The 20,712-nt window shown below is 37.3% G+C and overlaps 1 protein-coding gene and 1 non-coding gene across 2 annotated transcripts in view; both read left to right on the top strand.

Moving 5' to 3' along the window:
• GABRA3 (gamma-aminobutyric acid type A receptor subunit alpha3) overlaps positions 1–20,712 on the top strand; it is a 369,872-nt gene that overhangs the window by 90,770 nt on the left and 258,390 nt on the right. The gene's annotated exons all lie outside the window — the stretch shown is intronic.
• LOC123851779 (U1 spliceosomal RNA) lies at positions 450–613 on the top strand. The gene has a single exon (XR_006792710.1). It is a non-coding gene; the product is annotated as a U1 spliceosomal RNA (small nuclear RNA).

Here is a 20,712-nt window from a genome sequence, read left to right as displayed (position 1 = left end):
TTAGACCCCCACCAAGAATGTAGAGAATTCCTTTTGTTTCATATCAAATTTGATATTTATGAGACTTTAAAATTTTTGTCAATGAAGGTGTAATGAGAATTTATTATGGCTCTAGTTATCATTTCCATGATTACTAATAAAAACACTTTTTCTTAAGGTTAACAATAATTTGTTGTTCCTCTTTTGTGAAGTACCTCTTCAAGTCTTTTGTACATTTTTGTTGTTGGATTTTCTTTTTCTTTTGGTGTTATAGGAATTCTTCACATATCTTAGATAAAGTTTCTTTAACAAATATATGTATATTGTGTGACAAGATATACCATTCTATGGTTGTTCTTTACTCTTTTTCTTGAATCTTTTGATGAACAGTGTTCTGAATTTTAATATACTGTTTTATTAGTTGCTTCCTTCATAATTAGCACTTTGTGTATGTTTAAGAAATACTTTCAATACTTACCTGGCAGGGGAGATACCATGATCATGAAGGTGGTTTTCCCAGGGCGAGGCTTATCCATTGCACTCCGGATGTGCTGACCCCTGCGATTTCCCCAAATGTGGGAAACTCGACTGCACAATTTGTGGTAGTGTGGGACTGTGTTCGCACTTTCCCCTAAAAACAAAAAACAAAAAACAAAAAACTTTCTTACTCCAAATTTGTGAAGTTCACTTCTATTATGTAGTCTTATAGTTTTGACTTTCATTTTTAAATCTTCAACCCACCTGTAATAAATTTTTTATGCCCTTGGTAAGGTTCCAATTTAATTGTTGTATGAGGTATGAAAATAACCAATTGTCTTAGCGCCATGTATTGAAAATCCTGTATTTACCAGACAATTCTTCAGTGCTACCTCAGTCATAAATCAAATGTCCATAAATGCCTAGATTTTCTTCTGAATTCACTTTACTCTTTGTCTCTCCTGACACGAATACCCTTCTGCCCCATTATAAATTTTTTTAAGGAATTCATTTTATTGAAATAATTTTATTATGCAAATATTTATTAAATGTCTTTTATAAACTATTTCTTTATCACTTTATATAAGTTTTATCTTTTCATTCATATAACTATTCCATGAAGTAGGTATTAACAATGACTTTTCATATGAAAAAAAAACGAACAAACCCTAAACTCATGAAAGTTAAGCACCTTGTCAGGTTGCACATTTAATAATTTCAGTGTGGAGATGAATATTAATGATTCTCTTTTTTAAAAAATTTTTTTATTCTTATGTTAATCCCCATATATTACATCATTAGTTTTAGATGTGGTGTTCCATGATTCATTGTTTGTGCATAACACCCAGTAGTCCATGCAGAATGTGCCCTCTTTAATACCCATCACCAGGCTAACCCATCCTCCCACCCCCTCCCCTCTAGAACCCTCAGTCTGTTTCTCAGAGTCCATTGTCTATCATGGTTCGTCTACCCCTCCGATTTCCCCTGCTTCATTCTTCCCCTCCTGCTATCCTCTACTTTTTTTTTTCTTAACATATATTGCTTTATTTGTTTCAGAGCTACAGATCTGAGATTCAACAGTCTTGCACAATTCATAGCGCTTACCAGAGCACATACTCTCCCCAGTGTCTATCACCCAGTCACTCCATCCCTCCCACCCCACCCCCCACTCCAGCAACCCTCAGTTTGTTTCCTGCGATTAAGAATTCCTCATATCAGTGAGGTCATATGATACATATCTTTCTCTGTTTGACTTATTTCGCTCAGCATAATACCCTCCAGTTCCATCCACGTTGTTGCAAATGGCAAGATCTCATTCCTTTTGATGGCTGCATAATATTCCATTGTATATATATACTACATCTTCTTTATCCATTCATCTGTTGATGGACATCTGGGCTCTTTCCATAGTTTGGCTACTGTGGACATTGCTGCTATAAACATCAGGGTGCACGTACCCTTTCAGATCCCTACTTTTGTATCTTTGGGGTAAATACCCAGTAGTGCAATTGCTGGATTGTATGGTAGCTCTATTTTCAACTTTTGAGGAACCTCCATACTGTTTTCCAGAGTGGCTGCACCAGCTTGCATTCCCACCAACAGTGCAGGAGAGTTCCCCTTTCTCCACATCCCCACCAACATCTGTCATTTCCTGACTTGTTAATTTTAGCCATTCTGACTGGTGTGAGGTGGTATCTCATTGAGGTTTTGATTTCGATTTCCCTGATGCCAAGCAATGTTGAGCACTTTTTCATGTGTCTGTTGGCCATTTGGATGTCTTCTTTGGAAAAATGTCTGTTCATGTCTTCTGCCCATTTCTTGATTGGATTCTTTGTTCTTTGGGTGTTGAGTTTGATAAGTTCTTTATAGATTTTGGATACTAGCCCTTTATCTGATATGTCATTTGCAAATATGTTCTCCCATTCTGTTGTCTTTTGGATTTGTTGAGTGTTTCCTTTGCTTTGCAAAAGCTTTTTATCTTGATGAAGTCCCAATAGTTCATTTTTGCCCTTGCTTCCCTTGCCTTTGGCGATGTTTCTAGGAAGAAGTTGGTGAGGCTGAGGTCGAAGAGGTTGCTGCCTGTGTTCTCCTTTAGGATTTTGATGGGCTCCTGTCTCACATTGAGGTCTTTCAACCATTTGGAGTCTATTTTTGTGTGTGGTGTAAGGAAATGGTCCAGTTTCACTCTTCTGCATGTGGCTGTCCAGTTTTCCCAACACCATTTGTTGAAAAGACTGTCTTTTTTCCATTGGACAGTCTTTCCTGCTTTGTCAAAGATGAGTTGACCATAAAGTTGAGGGTCCATTTCTGGGCTCTCTATTCTGTTCCTTTGATCTATGTGTCTGTTTTTGTGCCAGTACCATACTGTCTTGATGATTACAGCTTTGTAATAGAGCTGGAAGTCCGGAATTGTGATGCCGCCAGCTTTGCTTTTCTTTTTCAACATTCCTCTGGCTATTCGGGGTCTTTTCTGGTTCCATACAAATTTTAGGATTATTTGTTCCATTTCTTTGAAAAAAGTGGATGGTATTTTTATGGGGATTGCATTGAATGTGTAGATTGCTCTAGGTAGCATTGACGTCTTCACAATATTTGTTCTTCCAATCCATGAGCATGGAACGTTTTTCCATTTCTTTGTGTCTTCCTCAATTTCTTTCATGAGTATTTTATAGTTTTCTGAGTACAGATCCTTTGCCTCTTTGGTTAGATTTTTTCCTAGGTATCTTATGCTTTTGGGTGCAATTGTAAATGGGATCGACTCCTTAATTTCTCTTTCTTCTGTCTTGTTGTTGGTGTATAGGAATGCCACTGACTTCTGTGCATTGATTTTATATCCTGCCACTTGACTGAATTCCTGTATGAGTTTTAGCAGTTTTGGGGTGGAGTCTTTTGGGTTTTCCACATAAAGTATCATATCATCTGCAAAGAGTGAGAGTTTGACTTCTTATTTGCCGATTTGGATGCCTTTGATTTCTATTTGTTGTCTGACTGCTGTGGCTAGGACTTCTAGTACTGTGTTGAATAGCAGTGGTGATAGTGGACATCTCTGCCACGTTCCTGACCTTAGGGAGAAAGCTCTCAGTTTTTCCCCATTGAGAATGATATTCCCTGTAGGTTTTTCATAGATGGCTTTTATGATATTGAGGTATGTACCCTCTCTGCCTATACTCTGAAGCGTTTTGTTCAAGAAAGGATGCTATACTTTGTCAAATGCTTTTTCTGCATCTATTGAGAGGATCATATGATTCTTGTTCTTTCTTTTGTTAATGTATTGTATCACGTTGATTGATTTGCGGATGTTGAACCAACCTTGCAGCCCAGGGATAAATCCCACTTGGTCGTGGTGAATAATCCTTTTAATGTACTGTTGGATCCTATTGGCTAGTATTTTGGTGAGAATTTTTGCATCTATATTCATCTGGGATATTGGTCTGTAATTCTCCTTTTTGATGGGGTCTTTGTCTGGTTTTGGGATCAAGGTAATGCTGGCCTCATAAAATGCGTTTGGAAGTTTTCCTTCCATTTCTATTTTTTGGAACAGTTTCAGAAGAATAGGTATTAATTCTTCTTGAAAGGTTTGGTAGAATTCCCCTGGGAAGCCATCTGGCCCTGGGCTTTTGTTTTTTGGGAGATTTTTGATGACTGCTTCAATTTCCTTAGTGGTTATAGGTCTGTTCAGGTTTTCTATTTCTTCCTGGTTCAGTTTTGGTAGTTGATACATCTCTAGGAATGCCTCCATTTCTTCCAGGTTATCGAATTTGCTGGCATAGAGTTGCTCATAATATGTTCTTATAATTGTTTGTATTTCTTTGGTGTTGGTTGTGATCTCTCCTCTTTCCTTCATGATTTTGTTGATTTAGGTCCTTTCTCTTTTCTTTTTGATAAGTCTGGCCAGGGGTTTATCAATCTTGTTAATTCTTTCAAAGAACCAGCTCCTAGTTTCGTTGATCTGTTCTACTGCTCTTTTAGTTTCTATTTCATTGATTTCTGCTCTGATCTTTACTATTTCTCTTCTCTGCTGGGTTTAGTCTTTATTTGCTGTTCTTTCTCCAGCTCCTTTAGGTGTAAGGTTAGGTTGTGTACTTGAGACCTTTCTTGTTTCTTGAGAAAGGCTTGTATTGCTATATACTTTCCTCTTAGGACTACCTTTGCTGCATCCCAAAGATTTTGAATAGTTGTGTTTTCATTTTCATTGGTTTCCATGAATTTTTAAAATTCTTCTTTAATTTCCTGGTTGACCCATTCATTCTTTAGTAGGATGCTCTTTAGCCTCCATGTATTTGAGTTCTTTCCAACTTTCCTCTTGTGATTGAGTTCTAGTTTCAAAGCATTGTGGTCTGAAAATAGGCAGGGAATGATCCCAGTCTTTTGGTACCAGTTGAGACCTGATTTATGACCTAGGATGTGATCGATTCTGGAGAATGTTCCATGGGCACTAGAGAAGAATGTGTATTCCGTTGCTTTGGGATGGAATGTTCTGAATATGTCTGTGAATTCCATTTTGTCCAGTGTTTCATTTAAAGTCTTTATTTCCTTGTTGATCTTTTGCTTAGACGATCTGTCCATTTCAGTGATGGGGGTGTTAAAGTCCCCCACTATTATTGTATTGTTGTCGATGTGTATCTTTGCTTTTGTTATTAATTGTCTTATGTAATTGGTTGCTCCCATGTCAGGGGCATAGATATTTACAATTGTTAGATCTTCTTGTTGGATAGACCCTTTAAGTAGGATATAGTGTCCTTCCTCATCTCTTATTACAGTCTTTGGTTTAAAATCTAATTTGTCTGATATAAGGATTGCCACCCCAGCTTTCTTTTGGTGTCCATTAGCATGGTAAATGGTCTTCCATCCCCTCATTTCAATCTGGGGCGTCTTTGGTTCTAAAATGAGTCTCTTGTAGAGAGCTTATTGATGGGTCTTGTTTTTTTATCCAATCTGATAGCCTGTGTCTTTTGATTGGGGCATTGAGCCCATTTACATTCAGGGTAACTATTGAAAGATAGGAATTTAGTGCCATTGTACTGCCTGTAAGGTTACTGTTACTCTATATTGTCTGTGTTCCCTTCTGGTCTATGTTGCTTTTAGGGTCTCTCTTTGCTTAGAGGATCCCTTTCAATATTTTTTGTAGGACTGGTTTTGCGTTTGCAAATTCCTTTAGTTTTTGTTTTTCCTGGAAGCTTTTTATCTCTCCTTCTATTTTCAATGACAGCCTAGCTGGATCTAGTATTCTTGGCTGCATATTTTTCTCATTTAGTGCTCTGAATATATCATGCCAGTCCTTTCTGGGCTGCCAGGTCTCTGTGGATACATCTGTTTCCAGTTTAATGTTTCTACCTTTAGGTTACAGATCTGTTCTCCAGAGCTGCTTTCAGGATTTTCTCTTTGTCTCTGAGACTTGTACATTTTACTATTAGATGTTGAGGTGTTGACTGATTTTTATTGATTTTGAGGGGGGTTCTCTGTGCCTCCTGGATATTGATGCCTGTTTCTTTCCCCAGATTTGGGAAGTTCTCTGCTATAATTTGCTCCAGTATACCTTCTGCCCTTCTCTCTCTTTCTTGTTCTCCTGGGATCCCAATTATTCTAATGTTGTTTCGTCTTATGGTATCACTTATCTCTCGAATTCTGCCCTCGTGATCCAGTAGTTGATTATCTCTCTTTTTCTCATCTTCCTTATTTTCCACCATTTCGTCTTCTATATCACTGATTCTCTCTTCTGCCTCATTTATCCTAGCAGTTAGCACCCCCATATTTGATTGCACCTCATTAATAGCCTTTTTGATTTCGGCTTGGTTAGATTTTAGTTCTTTTACTTCTCCAGAAAGGGTTTCTCTAATAACTTCCATGCTTTTTTCAAGCCCAGCTAGTATCTTTAAAGTGATGATTCTGAACTCTAGATCCGACATCCTACTAATGTCCATATTGAGTAGGTCCCTGGCAGTCGGTACTATCTCTTGTTCTTTTTGTTGACGTCATCTTTTCCATCTTGTCATTCTGTTCAGAGAATAGATTAATGAGAGAACAAAATGCTAACAGGGTAACAACGTCCCCAGAAAATATACTCTAAACAAATCAGAAAGGACCTGAAACAGTGGGAAAAGAAAGGGAAAGAGAGGAAAAAGAAAAAGATAAAGATAAAGACAAACAAAAACAGAACAGAACAACAAAAAAAAACAGAATATGATCATATATGATCAGGGTGGTGCATAGATCAGTGCCACAGACTAGATTTTGGGTGTAGTTTGGTCTGTTAGAAGAAAGTGCCTCCCAAAATTTTAAAGAAAGAAAAACTTATATATGTACAAAACTAAGGGTTGATATGATGAAGGGATGGAATATGACTGTAAAGATGGAAATTATAAAAAGTTTTATAAAAGGAATTGATAAGAAGTTTTTTGAAAAAAGAAAGAAGAGGATTTAAAAAAAAAAGGGAGAGAATGTTATCAGGCAGGGGAGTAGAAAAAAACCATGCATTAGGGATTTAGAGTATATTTTGATCTGTTAGAAGAAACTATTCCAAAATTTTAAAGAGAGAACAACTTATATATATATGCCAAAAATACGGGTAACTAGTATGAAGGGATAGAATATGACTCTAAAAATGAAAATTAAAAATGTTTTTTAAAAAAGGGATTGATAAGATGTTGGTTGAAAAAGGGAAAAAGAAAAATTAAAAAAAAAAAGACAGTTAAAAAAAATTAACTTTGAAAGACTAAAGAATCATGGTAAAAAAGCCATGAATTCTATGTGCATTATTCCCCTAGCGCTGGAGTTCTGCCGTTCTCATTGATCAGTAAACTTGGTCTTGGCCGGCTGTTCCTGCTGATCTTTTGGGGAGGGGCCTGTTGCCGTGGTTCCCAAATGTCTCTGCCGGAGGCGGAATTGCCCCGCCCTTGCCCCCTCCCGGCTAAGTAATCTGCTCGGGTTTGCTCTCCGCGGCTTTTGTTCCCTGCGAGCTTTCCGTACAGCTTTGGAGGCGGAGAGCGAAAATGGTGGCCTCCCAATCTCCGCCCCCGAGGAGCCGAGAACTCGGGGCCCGCTCCTCAGTGAGCCCCCAGAGAAAAGCCGTCAGTCACTCCCGTCTCCCCGGTCTCCAGCCGATCTCCGTGCTCACCCGGCCTGTGACTGCATGTTTCTGTCTCTGGCACCCGACCCTGGGTGGAGTCTCCAAACCCAGCAGATCCCTGCAGTGCGCTCCCGCGCGGCTCCTCCCCGGGGAGGAAGGTGAGTCTCCCCAGATCTGCCGCTTGTTGGGTCCCTGCTGGAGGAGCAGTGGCCCGACTGTGCCGCGGATCCCGGTTTATGGCCACCCCGAGCTGAGAGCCCGCCTCTCGGCTCCGTCTCTGCAGCCGGCTTCCCCGCTCTGATACCTGGGAGCTCTGCCGCCCTCAGGCACCCCCGGTCTTTCTGTGACCCCGAGGGTCCTGAGACCACACCGTCCCGGAGGGTTCCACCCCCCGCTTAGCCACCAGAGTGACGTCCCTCAGTGGAGCAGACTTTTAAAAGTTCTGATTTTGTGCTCCACGGCTCTATCACTTGCCAGAGGCGGCTGATGGAGGCCCCTCCCCCGCCATCTATCCCCCCGAATATCGCCTCTGATTCACTTCTCTGCACGTCCTACCTTCCAGGAAGTGGTCGCTTTTCTGTTCAGAGAGTTGTTGCTCTTCTTTTCTTTGATCTCCTCTTGAGCTTGTAGGTGTTCAGAATGGTTTGATCCCTATCCAGCTGAATTCCTGAGACCAGACGAAATCCAGGTCTCCTACTCCTCTGCCATCTTGCTCTGCCCCCCCATTATAGAACTTTTAAAATCAGTCTTGATATTAATAGAGCAAGTCCTGTTACCTTATTCTTCTTCAGGATTTCAAAAAGATATTCTTGGCCCTTTGCATTTCCATGCAAAATTTTAGAATCAGCTTGTGAAGCCTGACCAATCAATCAAAAAATAAATTGAGCTGTATTGACAACTTGACAATATTGTGTTTAAAGTTGTATTTCTGCACTTATTTAGGTCTTCATCATCTCTTTAGCATTCCATAGTTTCATCTTAGAGTGGCAGTGTACATCATTTGTTAGATTTATTTCTAGGCCTACGCAATTCTTTTTTTTTTTTTAATTGAAATATAATTGGCATCCAGTGGTATATTAGTTTCAGATATACAATCTAATGTTTCAACAATTATATATATTACTCAATACTCATCATGATAAATGTGCTTTTAATCTCCTTTATCTATTTCATCCATCACCTCCAACTACCTCCTTGCTGGCAACCACCAGTTTATTCTCTGTAGTTGAGTTTAGTTTTTGTTGTTTGTCTCTTTTTTTTTCTTTGTTTTGTTTCTTAAATTTCACATTTGAGTGAAATGGTATTTGTTTTTCTTTGTCTGACTTATTTCACTTAGCATTATACCCTGTAGATCAATCCATATTGTTGCAAATAGCAAGATCATATTCTTTTTTTATGGCTGACTAATATTCCATTGAAATATACACTACATCTTCTTTACCCATTCATCTATGGATGGACACTTGGGTTGCTTCCATATCTTGGCTATTGTAAATAATGCTTCAATAAACATCGGGTTCATATATCTTTTCAAAATAGTGTTTCTGTTTTCTTTGGTCAAATACCCAGTAATGGAATTACTGGATAATATGGTACCTCTTAACTTTATGTTATTATGTATATGTAATTAAAAAAATTAAGTATATAATTATTTATATTTAGAATTTAATTGACTTCTGGATATTAATTTTGTATCCAGCTATTTTAGAAAAGTCTCTTACAAATTCCAATAATTTATTTGTTGATTATCTAAGATTTTCTGTATTCACAGTCATATCATATCCAGGTAATGAATTTTGTTTCTTCTTTTCCAAACTTTATCTCTTTTATTGTTCTTATTTTGTTCCACTATCTAGGACTTTTGATAGAAGGTAGAACAGGAGTTGCATCGTCTTCCTGATCTCAAAGTGATGGTTTTTATAATTTCTCTTTTTGGTATGTTGTTTTCTATAGGTTGTTTTGTAGATACCCTTCAATAAATCAAAGAAATTCCCTTCTAGTCTTATATTGATAGTCATAACTTTTAAAAAATTTATTGATGTAGATGAATTATATTAATTGTATTCTAATATTCAACTAATTTTGAATACCTAGGATAAACCCAATTTGGACATGATGTATTATTCATTTTAGGTATTGATATAATTTACTAAATTTCTTCTGGATTTTTGCCAGTAATTTTCTTTTCTTATGCTGTCATTGTCAGGGTTTGGTATTAAGGTTATGCTAATCTAATAACACAGATTTAGGGATATTGCATCTTTTATTATTTATGGGTAAATTAACATAATTTACATTATTTCTCCCTTGAATGTTCAGCAAAACTTACTGGTTAAATCATCTGGCCCTGAGTTTTCTTTGTGGACACATTTTTTACTACTATTTCCATTTATTTAATGCTTACAGGATTATTCATTTTTCTCTAATTTCTTCTTGATTTTCTTTTAGTGTGTTATATTTTTCTAGGAATTTGTTCATTTCTTCTAAATCTTCAAACAAGTTGTTACAAAGTTGTTGAACTACACTCTTGATCTGTTTGTTAGTTATTTCAATGAATCAACTTTTGGATCTCTTAATTATCTCTTTTATAAATTATTTTCTATTTCAAAAATTGATGCTCCTATCTTAATTAGTATCTTTACTCTATGAGCTTATTTTTATCTTCTTCTTTACCCATTAAGTTTTTTCTTTTTGATATATGTATATAAGGCCACATGTTTTTCTTTAAATACTGTTAGCTGCATGCCATAAGTTTTAATAGTGATTTTGTTATTGTACACTTATGATGTTCTCATTTGTATTTTGATTTTATTTGTCCATAAGTTTCATATATATCCATATCCTGTGTGTATTATTTTAATCATTTGAAATTTGTTGTAATTCACTTTCTAGTCTCATACATTTTTGTATATATATCTAGTGAGATTAAAAATAATATGTATTTTTGCCATCAGTGGATACAGTATTCTATATATTTCCAACAGGTCAGATTTGTTATTCATCTTGTTAAAATCTTTTTTATCTGTCCTGATTTTTAAAATCTGTCTAATCTATCAATTTCTAAAAGAAGTGTGTTAAAGTACCCCATTATGATCATAGATATGTCTATGTTTCTTTGTAGTTCTGTCCATTTTTGCTTTACATATTTTAAAGCTGTGTTATTAGAGGTATAGAATTTTATTATACTTCTTGTTAAATTGAACCTTTTACCATATGGAGTTTTCCTCTTTATCTTTAGTAAAACCTTTGAATTAAAGTCTTTACTTCCTGAATGTTAAAAATAATGTTTTGGTTAATATTTGCATAACATTACTTTTTGCTTTTACTTTCAACTTCTCTATTCCTTTGTGTTTTAGATATGACTTTTATAAACAACATGCAGCTAATTTAGTTATAGTATTTTAATCTAGTCTGATGATCTTTTTATTTCAAATGGGGCCTTTAGAGACTAAAATTGCTAATATATCTGAGTTAGAAACTATCATCTTTTAATATTTCCTATTTAGCATGCTTATTTTATGTTTTTTTCTTTTATTTCTTATTTGGATTGACAGTTCTTTTTTTTTATTTTTTAATTTTTTTAATTTTTTAATTTTTTTATTCTTATGTTAATCCCCATACATTACATCATTTGTTTTAGATGTAATGTTCCATGATTCATTGTTTGTGCATAACACCCAGTGCTCCATGCAGAACGTGCCCTCCTCAATACCTATCATGAGTCTAAGCCATCCTCCCAACCCCCTCCCCTCTAGAACCCTCAGTTTGTTTTTCAGAGTCCATCATCTCTCATGGTTCGTCTACCCCTCCGATTCCCCCCCCTTCATTCTTCTCCTCCTGTTACCTTCTTCTTTTTTTTTTTTCTTAACATATATTGCATTATTTGTTTCAGAGGTACAGATCTGAGATTCAATAGTCTTGCACAATTCACAGTGCTTACCAGAGCACATACCCTCCCCAGTGTCTATCACCCAGTCACCCCATCCCTCCCACCCCACCCCCCACTCCAGCAACCCTCAGTTTGTTTTTCCTGAGATTAAGAATTCCTCATATCAGTGAGGTCATATGATACATGTCTTTCTCTGTTTGACTTATTTCGCTCAACATAATACCCTCCAGTTCCATCCACGTTGTTGCAAATGGCAAGATCTCATTCCTTTTGATGGCTGCATAATATTCCATTGTATATATATACTACATCTTCTTTATCCATTCATCTGTTGATGGACATCTTGGTTCTTTCCACAATTTGGCTATTGTTGACATTGTTGCTATAAACATCGGGGTGCACGTACCCTTTCGGATCCCTACTTTTGTATCTTTGGGGTAAATACCCCTAGTGCAATTGCTGGATCATATGGTAGCTCTATTTTCAACATTTTGAGGAACCTCCATACTGTTTTCCAGAGTGGCTGCACAAGCTTGCATTCCCACCAACAGTGTAGGAGGGTTCCCCTTTCTCCGCATCCCCACCAATATCTGTCATTTCCTGACTTGTTAATTTTAGCCATTCTGACTGGTATGAGGTGGTATCTCATTGAGGTTTTGATTTGGATTTCCCTGATGCCAAGCGATATTGAGCACTTTTTCATGTGTCTGTTGGCCATTTGGATGTCTTCTTTGGAAAAATGTCTGTTCATGTCTTCTGCCCATTTCTTGATTGGATTCTTTGTTCTTTGGGTGTTGAGTTTGATGAGTTCTTTATAGATTTTGGATACTAGCCCTTTATCTGATATGTCATTTGCAAATATCTTCTCCCATTCTGTCGGTTGTCTTTTGGTTTTGTTGACTGTTTCCTTTGCTTTGCAAAAGCTTTTTATCTGGATGAAGTCCCAATAGTTCATTTTTGCCCTCATTTCCCTTGCCTTTGGTGATGTTTCTAAGAAGAAGTTGCTTCGGCTGAGGTGGATTGACAGTTCTTAAGTCATTTTATTTTTTGCCCTTTTCTAATGTAGAAGATATGCAATCTGTTTCTATTTATATGTAGTGTGTGTCCTATTAAGATGTACACTTTACTTTTCAAATCTTTTTATTTCCAGAAGTCATATTTGGTTCTTTTTCAAGTCTCCTACTTTACTATTCATAATGTTCTGTTCTCCATAGATGTTTTAAGCTTTTTTTTTTTTCATAGAGATTATATGTATCTGATAGGAAATATATTTTGTATCTGATAGGAAATATATTTTGAATTGTATTAATCCCAAGCCAGGGAAAATTTTAGAGGTATCCCTCTAAAGGGGAAGCCCACAAAGGAGATAGAATATAAATGGTCAGAGGTGTAGTATAACTAGGGTGATAACGTGGAGTTCAATGACTTTCAGAGGAGGAGGTTGTGGTTAGTGCTGTTTTATGTCTTTCCAGGCAGTTACAGTAGAGTAAGAGAGATACAAGCGTGTTGAAGACACATATCAGAGAATGATTTTAATGATATTAATTATGGACTCTGTATGTAATCCAAGTAGCACAAGAAAGGAAGTAAGGACACGTAGGTGATAATGGGCAATTTAAAGGTGGTAGGATCAAGGGATTACAGATTAGGAGGGTAGAAGAATTGACAGTATAAAGGTACTAGGTGACAAGGGTTGAAAAGATGTGGTCAGATATTTACTTGAGATCATGGATTTGTAATGACAAGATTTAGGGTATGACCATGAGAATGAGTGGCTGGATTACGGTGAAGCTGAGGCTCACTGGGGGGCAAGAGGTCAAGGAATTGACCTGTAGTTTACAGTGACCAAGGATTACTATATGTCAAACATAATGCTTAGTTCTGCCCATGAATTATGCCATTTAATTCTCATAACACTCCTATACGGCAGTATTATCATTATCAACATTTTATAGATGAGAATGTTGAGTCAAATCATTCACCCAATCTCAGATTTCTGGGTGTGGTATATCAGGAATTGGCACTAAGATGTTTCTGGCTTCAAAGCTTTTAATAACAGCAGTGCTTTGAGGCTAAGTGGAATTAGATGGCCTCAAAAGAAACTCTTGTGACAAACTGAGGCAAAGAAATGTCAGAGTTGGCTTTATAGTATCTCAGTAGCATCATTTGGGATGCCTCAGTTCAGGTAATGTTCTGGCAGATAGTGCCTTATAGTATCCAAGTGGGGAGTTGGTGGGCAGAGTGTCAGTATCTGGTAGTTTCTAGGCACTGAGGTAAAGAAGTTTTAGGAATCCTAATTGGAGAATGTGCTGTATCAGTGTCTTGTACATAGTAGATGCTCAAAAGTTTGTGATAAAATGAATTTGTATTTGGACAGGATCTAACAGCAGACATCCTGGTGGCAGGTCTTTAGATAGGCATTTTATGTATATTATTTAATCTAGAATTTTTATGAATATTACTATTCCCATTTTACATTGAAGAAGGAAGTCTTTAAGGCCTAACATGACTAGTATTTGGTAGTGCTGAGTAGTCTCTTGATCTGGTAGTATGAAGGTGATCTTTATACTCTCTTACCTCATTTATGGATGTGACTTTTTCAAAGTAACATTCATTCATTAACTATTTATTAAGTATGCATTATTTATCAGGCATTCTGTGCATTGGGCATATCATATATCCATGAATAAGACAAGGAAAATTCCTTGTCCCCATTGAGCTTATATTGTGCTAGAATAACAAACAATAGCAAAAAAACCCATGAAATATATATTAGAAGTGCAAATGAGATATTACTCAGCCATCAGAAAGGATGAATACTTACCATTCACAATGACATGGATGGAACTGGAGGGTATAATGCTAAGTGAAATAAGTCAATCAGAGAAAGACAATTATCATATGGTTTCACTAATATGTGGAATATATAAGAAATAGCGCAGAGGATCATGGGGGAAGGGAGGGAAAACTGGGAAGAAATCATAGAGGGAGACAAACCATGAGAGACTCTTGACTCCGGGAATCAAACTGAAGGTTGTGGAAAGGGAGGTGGGTCGGGGCATGAGGTAACTGGGTGATGGGTATTAAGGAAGGCACGTGATGTGATGAGCACTGGGTGTTATACGCAACTAATGAATCATTGAACACTACATCAAAAACCAATGATGTACTATATGTTGGCTAATTGAATTTAAATTAAAAAATAAATAAAAATAAAAGAAGTTTAATTAAAAAAAGAAAGAAAAAAGTGCAAATGAGGAAAAATAGAGCAGGCAACTGCATACGAAGTATCCAGGATGTGAAGAAGGATTGAAATTTTAGGTAGGGTGGTCAGTGAAGGCCTCATTGAGAAAGCTGATATTTGAGGAAAAACATGGAGTGAGAGAAAGAACAAACTATCTGGAAATTAGATGGAAAAATAGTCCCAGTAGAGGCAATAGCAGTTGCAAAGTCCCTAGAGTTGGAACATGCCTGGTATATCCAATTGGCAGCAAGGAGGTCATAGTGGCTGAAGTGCAGTGAGTAAGAGAGGAGGGTAGTAGAGGATAAGGTTAGCCAGCTATTTGGAGATTAGATCATGTAGGTCCTTGTAGATCATAACATGGCTTTTGAACTGCGGAGCAATTGGAAGATTTTGAGTAGAAGAGAGACATGATCTGACTTAATGGTTTTAAAGTTCACTCTGTTGTATAGAGACAAGACTGTAGGGAAGCAAGGGCAGAGTCAACAAGCCCAGTTAAGAGGCTTTTACAGGGATCTCAGCAAAAGATGCTGAGCCCAAGTAATAGCAGCAGAGGTGATGATCAGTGGTTTTATTCTGGATGTTTCTTTTTAAATGCAATGCCAATGAGACTTGCTGACAGATTGGATGTGGGGTATGAGACTAAAAGAGAAGTCAAGAATGACATCAGAGTTTTTACTCTGAGCAAATGGAAGGGTAATTACCATTACCTGATATTGGAAAGACTACAGGGGGACCAGGTTTGTATGTGTAGGGAGGTGAATATCTGAGCCTCAGATTTAAGATGCTTCTCAGACATCTAAGTGCAGATGTGGGTTGCAGGAGATATCTGGGATACAGATATTAATTTGCAAGTCATCAGCTTATAGATGGTATTTCCCTCTGGTTTGTTACTTGTACTCTCCTTTAGCTCTTGAGCAGAGTGAATTGGTTGAGTAACCATTTGTTATTTTGGCTGTGCAACCACGTATTATGGTGGCTTGAGCATGTGTCATAATTGTGTGTTCATGTACCATGGATAATCCATTCTAATATCAAGATTATCTGAGCCTGCACAAGGGTTATCCCCTCCTATTTCATAGTCAATCAGCTCCTATCATAGGTATCTGCTATAGTGCCCATGGTTATCTGAATATGCTTATTGGTTGTAAGTTCATATGTCATTGGTGTTTATCCATATGCTGTACTTATAGGACCATATACCATGGTGGTTTACTTTTGCAATGTGGCTTGGATTCTCTATATCAACTTTAAAACTAGAATTAGTGTTGCATTCTGTTCATGCAGCATAGTTGTTTAAATATCCATGTCATTATATGATGTTCTTTTGCTGTAATTTTCAGTTTATTCATTATGGATGTGTGTGCTATACTTCTTTGTTCATATGTTATAGATAGCTATTTATTCACTATTGATCATCATTACTAAAGAGATATCAGTTCTTCATTGTGGCCACCTGCATCTATATCTTATCTCTCTGCTCCAGTCAGAAAAATTTTGAGCATGTTTGCCTACTCTTGGACCATGGCCTTCTGTTCCTGCACCATGGCAGTCTACTCCACTAGTATGGCTGTCTGCTCCTAAACCATGTCACTTAATTCCTGATCATGGGTGCTGTGATACACACAGTTTGTGTGCACACATCATGGTTAAGGACTGATATACCAAATATCTCTTCACACACATCATGGTTGTCTAAGCATACTATAATTGTCTATAGCTACATGAATACTTTATCATGTTTGAAGGCTCTTTAAGTGTTAAGGCTTTCAGTTTATGCACTATGGTCACTTGAAAATTCACCAAGTTTGTCAGAAGAAGAATTTTAAGGGTCTCCTGTCCTACAGTCCTTGTTTGCAGTTGTTTGATGGTCATCTGAGCATGTGTCAGGAATGTATGTTCATTTAATGCTAATACCTGCTAATGTGCCACATTGCCGTGTATATATACCAGGATTGGGGACTGTTTGTAAATATTTTTTAACTTGTTAAGGCTACCTGTTCCAGTAGCATTTTTTTAATTAAAAAATTTAACTGTGGTTAAAAGCACATAAACAATCTTAATCACTTTTAAAAGTGCAGTTTAGTAGTGTTAATTATTCACATTGTTGTGCCACAGTCCTGTGGCATGCTTTTGATCATGTATAATGTCTTCTTTTAAGACTTTATTTATTTATTTGATACAGAGAGAGGGAGTACAAGCAGGGGGAGTGGCAGGCAGAGGGAGAGGGAGAAGCAGGCTACTGAGCTGAGGGCCCGATGTGGGCCTCGATCCCAGGACCCTGAGATCACGACCTGAGCCAAAGGCAGACACTTAACCGAATGAGCCACCAGGTGCCCCTTGATCATATATAATGTTTTAAGGAAGTGTTTACCAAGGCCCTATTGTCTTGTTCAGTGATTCTTAGGCTCATGTGTTACGGTTTTCTGACATATAGTGTGGTCAAATCGTTTTATACATAAATGTCTTCACATGCATTATAATAATGATGTTTGTTAACAAAATGTTATAGGGGTGCCTGGGTGGCTCAGTCAGTTAAGTATCTGCCTTCAGCTCAGGTCATGATCCCAGGGTTCTGGGATGGATCCCCACATCAGGCTTTTTGCTCAGAGGGGAGCCTACTTCTCCCTCTCGCTCTCCCTCTGCCTGCCGCTCTGCCTGCTTTTGCTCTCTCTCTCTTTCAAATAAATACATAAAATTTTTTTAAAAAACCCCCGAAAAACAAAGAGTTATGGTATTTGGAGGACACATATTATGTCCAACTTCCTCTATATGTGATGGCTGTCTTCTCATAGTTAGGTGAACATGTACCTTAGTCTGAGTATATATAACATTGTTGTCTTTTTATGCATCATGTATCATAGTTTTCTCCTTCCAAATCATGAACATTTGCTTCTGTAGCATTGGCATCTATTCTTACTGTGAGAACAATTGATGCTTTTTTACCATAATCATAACCCATAGTATATAGTAGGATAGTGTAGTTGAACACACACTATGGGTCTCTTTGCTCGTGCAGCATAGCTATGAGAATAGGAGACGTCCTATACCCAGGATTGTTGCTCATATACTTATGTTTTCTGAGCATCTGTCATAGTTCTGTCTCATATTCCATGGATTATTTTTTGCAATTTGGACTTAATATCCTATACCAAGTCTCTTTGTTCCTGTAGAGTAATTGTCAATTTTGTATCAATTATTTGACTATTAGCATTTGTCGTGTAATCATACAACATTTAGGGTATACTAAAGAACTTTGGATGTTCAAGCATATATCATGGTTACTATTCATACCACAGCTGATTCTCATGCCCCAGAATCATCTGCTCATGCACCATATTTTCTTACTTATATGCTATGCTTTTCTGAACTGTTAATTTCTGTAAAATGACCATCAACTCTTGTATAGTTACTGAATCATGAATGCCACAGCCCATATATTATATTGACCATAAAAATTGCTTTTTATTCGATGCCTAAGCTACACATTAGAAGAGAAATAATTAAGATTAGAGCAGAGATCAATGAATTAGAAACCAGGAACACAGTAGATCAGATCAACGAAACTAGAAGCTGGTTCTTTGAAAGAATTAATAAGATCGATAAAGCATTGGCCAGACTTATCCAAAAGAAAAGAGAAAGGACCCAAATTAATAAAATTATGAATGAAAGGGGAGAGATCATGACTAACACCAAGGAAATAGAAACAATTATTAGAAATTATTATCAACAACTACATGCCAATAAGCTGAGCAATCGGGATGAAATGGATGCCTTCCTGGAAACTTACAAACTGCCAAGACTGAACCAGGAAGAAATTGACAACCTGAATAGGCCAATAACCAGTAACGAGGTTGAAGCAGTGATCAAAAACCTTCCAAAAAACAAGAGTCCAGGGCCTGATGGATTCCCTGGGGAATTCTACCAAACATTCAAAGAAGAAATAATACCTATTCTACTGAAGCTGTTTCAAAAAATAGAAACAGAAGGAAAGCTTCCAGACTCATTCTATGAGGCCAGCATTACCTTAATCCCCAAACCAGGCAAAGACACCATCAAAAGGGAGAATTTCAGACCAATATCCCTGTTGAATATGGATTCCAAAATTCTCAACAAAATCCTAGCTAATAGGATCCAACAATACATTAAAAGAATCATCTACCACGACCAAGTGGGATTTATCCCTGGGATGCAAAGGTGGTTCAAATTTCACAAATCAATCAATGTGATAGAACATATTAATAAGAGGAGAGAGAAGAACCATATGGTCCTCTCAATTGATGCAGAAAACACATTTGACAAAATACAGCATCCTTTCTTGATTAAAACTCTTCAGAGTATAGGGATAAAGGGAACATTCCTCAAGTTCATAAAATCCATCTATGAAAAACCCACAGCGAGTATCATCTTCAATGGGGAAAAGCTGAGAGCCTTTCCCTTAAGATCAGGAACACGTCAAGGATGCCCACTCTTGCCACTGTTGTTCAACATAGTACTAGAAGTCCTACCAACACCAATCAGACAACAAAAAGAAATAAAGGGTATTCAAATTAGCAAAGAAGTCAAACTCTCTCTTTTCGCAGATGACATGATACTTTATTTGGAAAACCCAAAAGACTCCACCCCCAAATTACTAGAACTCATCCAGCAATTCAGTAATGTGGCAGGATACAAAATCAATGCACAGAAATCAGTTGCTTATACACTAATAATGCAACTATAGAAAGAGAAATTAGAGAATCGATTCCATTTACAATAGCACCAAAAACCATAGGATATCTCAGAATAAACCTAACTAAAGAGGTAAAGGATCTATTGGAAGTACAGAACACTCATGAAAGAAATTGAAGACATAAAAAAATGGGAAAATATTCCATGCTCATGGATCGGAAGAATAAACATTGTTAAAATGTCTATGCTACCCAGAGCAATCTATACCTTCAATGCCATCCCGATCAAAATTCCAATGATATTTTTCAAAGTGCTGGAACAAACAATCCTAAAATTTGTATGGAATCAGAAAAGACCCCGAATTGCCAAAGAAATGTTGAAAAAGAAAAACAAAGCTGGGGGTATCACATTGCCTGATTTCAAGCTACATTACAAAGCAGTGATCACCAAGACAGCATGGTACTGGCACAAAAACAGACATATAGACCAATGGAACAGAATAGAGAGCCCAGATATGGACCCTTAACTCTATGGTCAAATGATCTTCGACAAAGGAGGAAAAAATATGCAATGGAAAAAAGACAGTCACTTCAATAAATGGTGCTGGGAAAATTGGACAGCCACATGCAGAAGAATGAAACTCGACCATTCTCTAACACCATACACAAAGATAAACTCAAAATGGATGAAAGACCTCAGTGTGAGACAGGAATCCATCAAAATCCTAGAGGAGGACATAGGCAGTAACCTCTTTGACATCGGCCACAGCAACTTCTTTCAAGATACATCTCCAAAGGCTAGTGAAACAAAAGCAAAAATGAACTTTTGGGACTTCATCAAGATAAAGAGCTTCTTTTTTTTTTTTTTTAAGATTTTATTTATTCATTTGAGGCACAGAGATACAGAGAGAGAGAGAGAGAAAGCATGAGCAGGGAGAGAGGCAGAGGCAGAGGGAGAAGCAGGCTCCTCACTGAGCCAGGAACCCCATGTGGGGCTCGATCCCAGAACCCTGGGATCATGACCTGAGCTGAAGGCAGATGCTTAACCATCTGAGCCACCCATGCGCCCCAAGATAAAAAGCTTCTGCACAGCAAAGGAAACAGTCAACAAAACAAAGAATGGAAGATATTTGCAAATGACACTACAGATAAAGGGCTGGTTTCCAAGATCTATAAAGAACTTTTGAAACTCAACACCCAAAAAAGAAATAATCAGGTCAAAAAATGGGCAGAAGATATGAAAAGACACTTCTCTGAAGGAGACATACAAATGGTTAACAGACACATGAAAAAATGTTCATCATCATTTAACCATTAGGGAAATTCAAATCAAAATCACATTGAGATACCACCTTACACCAGTTAGAATGGCAAAAATTGATAAGGCAAG

The sequence above is a fragment of the Mirounga angustirostris genome, unplaced genomic scaffold, assembly GCF_029215605.1.
Source record: "Mirounga angustirostris isolate CCGP_5_RB_7025 unplaced genomic scaffold, mMirAng1.0.hap1 SCAF_11, whole genome shotgun sequence".
In the NCBI taxonomy this organism is placed as follows: Eukaryota; Metazoa; Chordata; class Mammalia; order Carnivora; family Phocidae; genus Mirounga; species Mirounga angustirostris.
The sequence above is the reverse complement of the archived record's forward strand: the minus strand, read 5'-3'. Positions and strand labels throughout refer to the sequence as shown.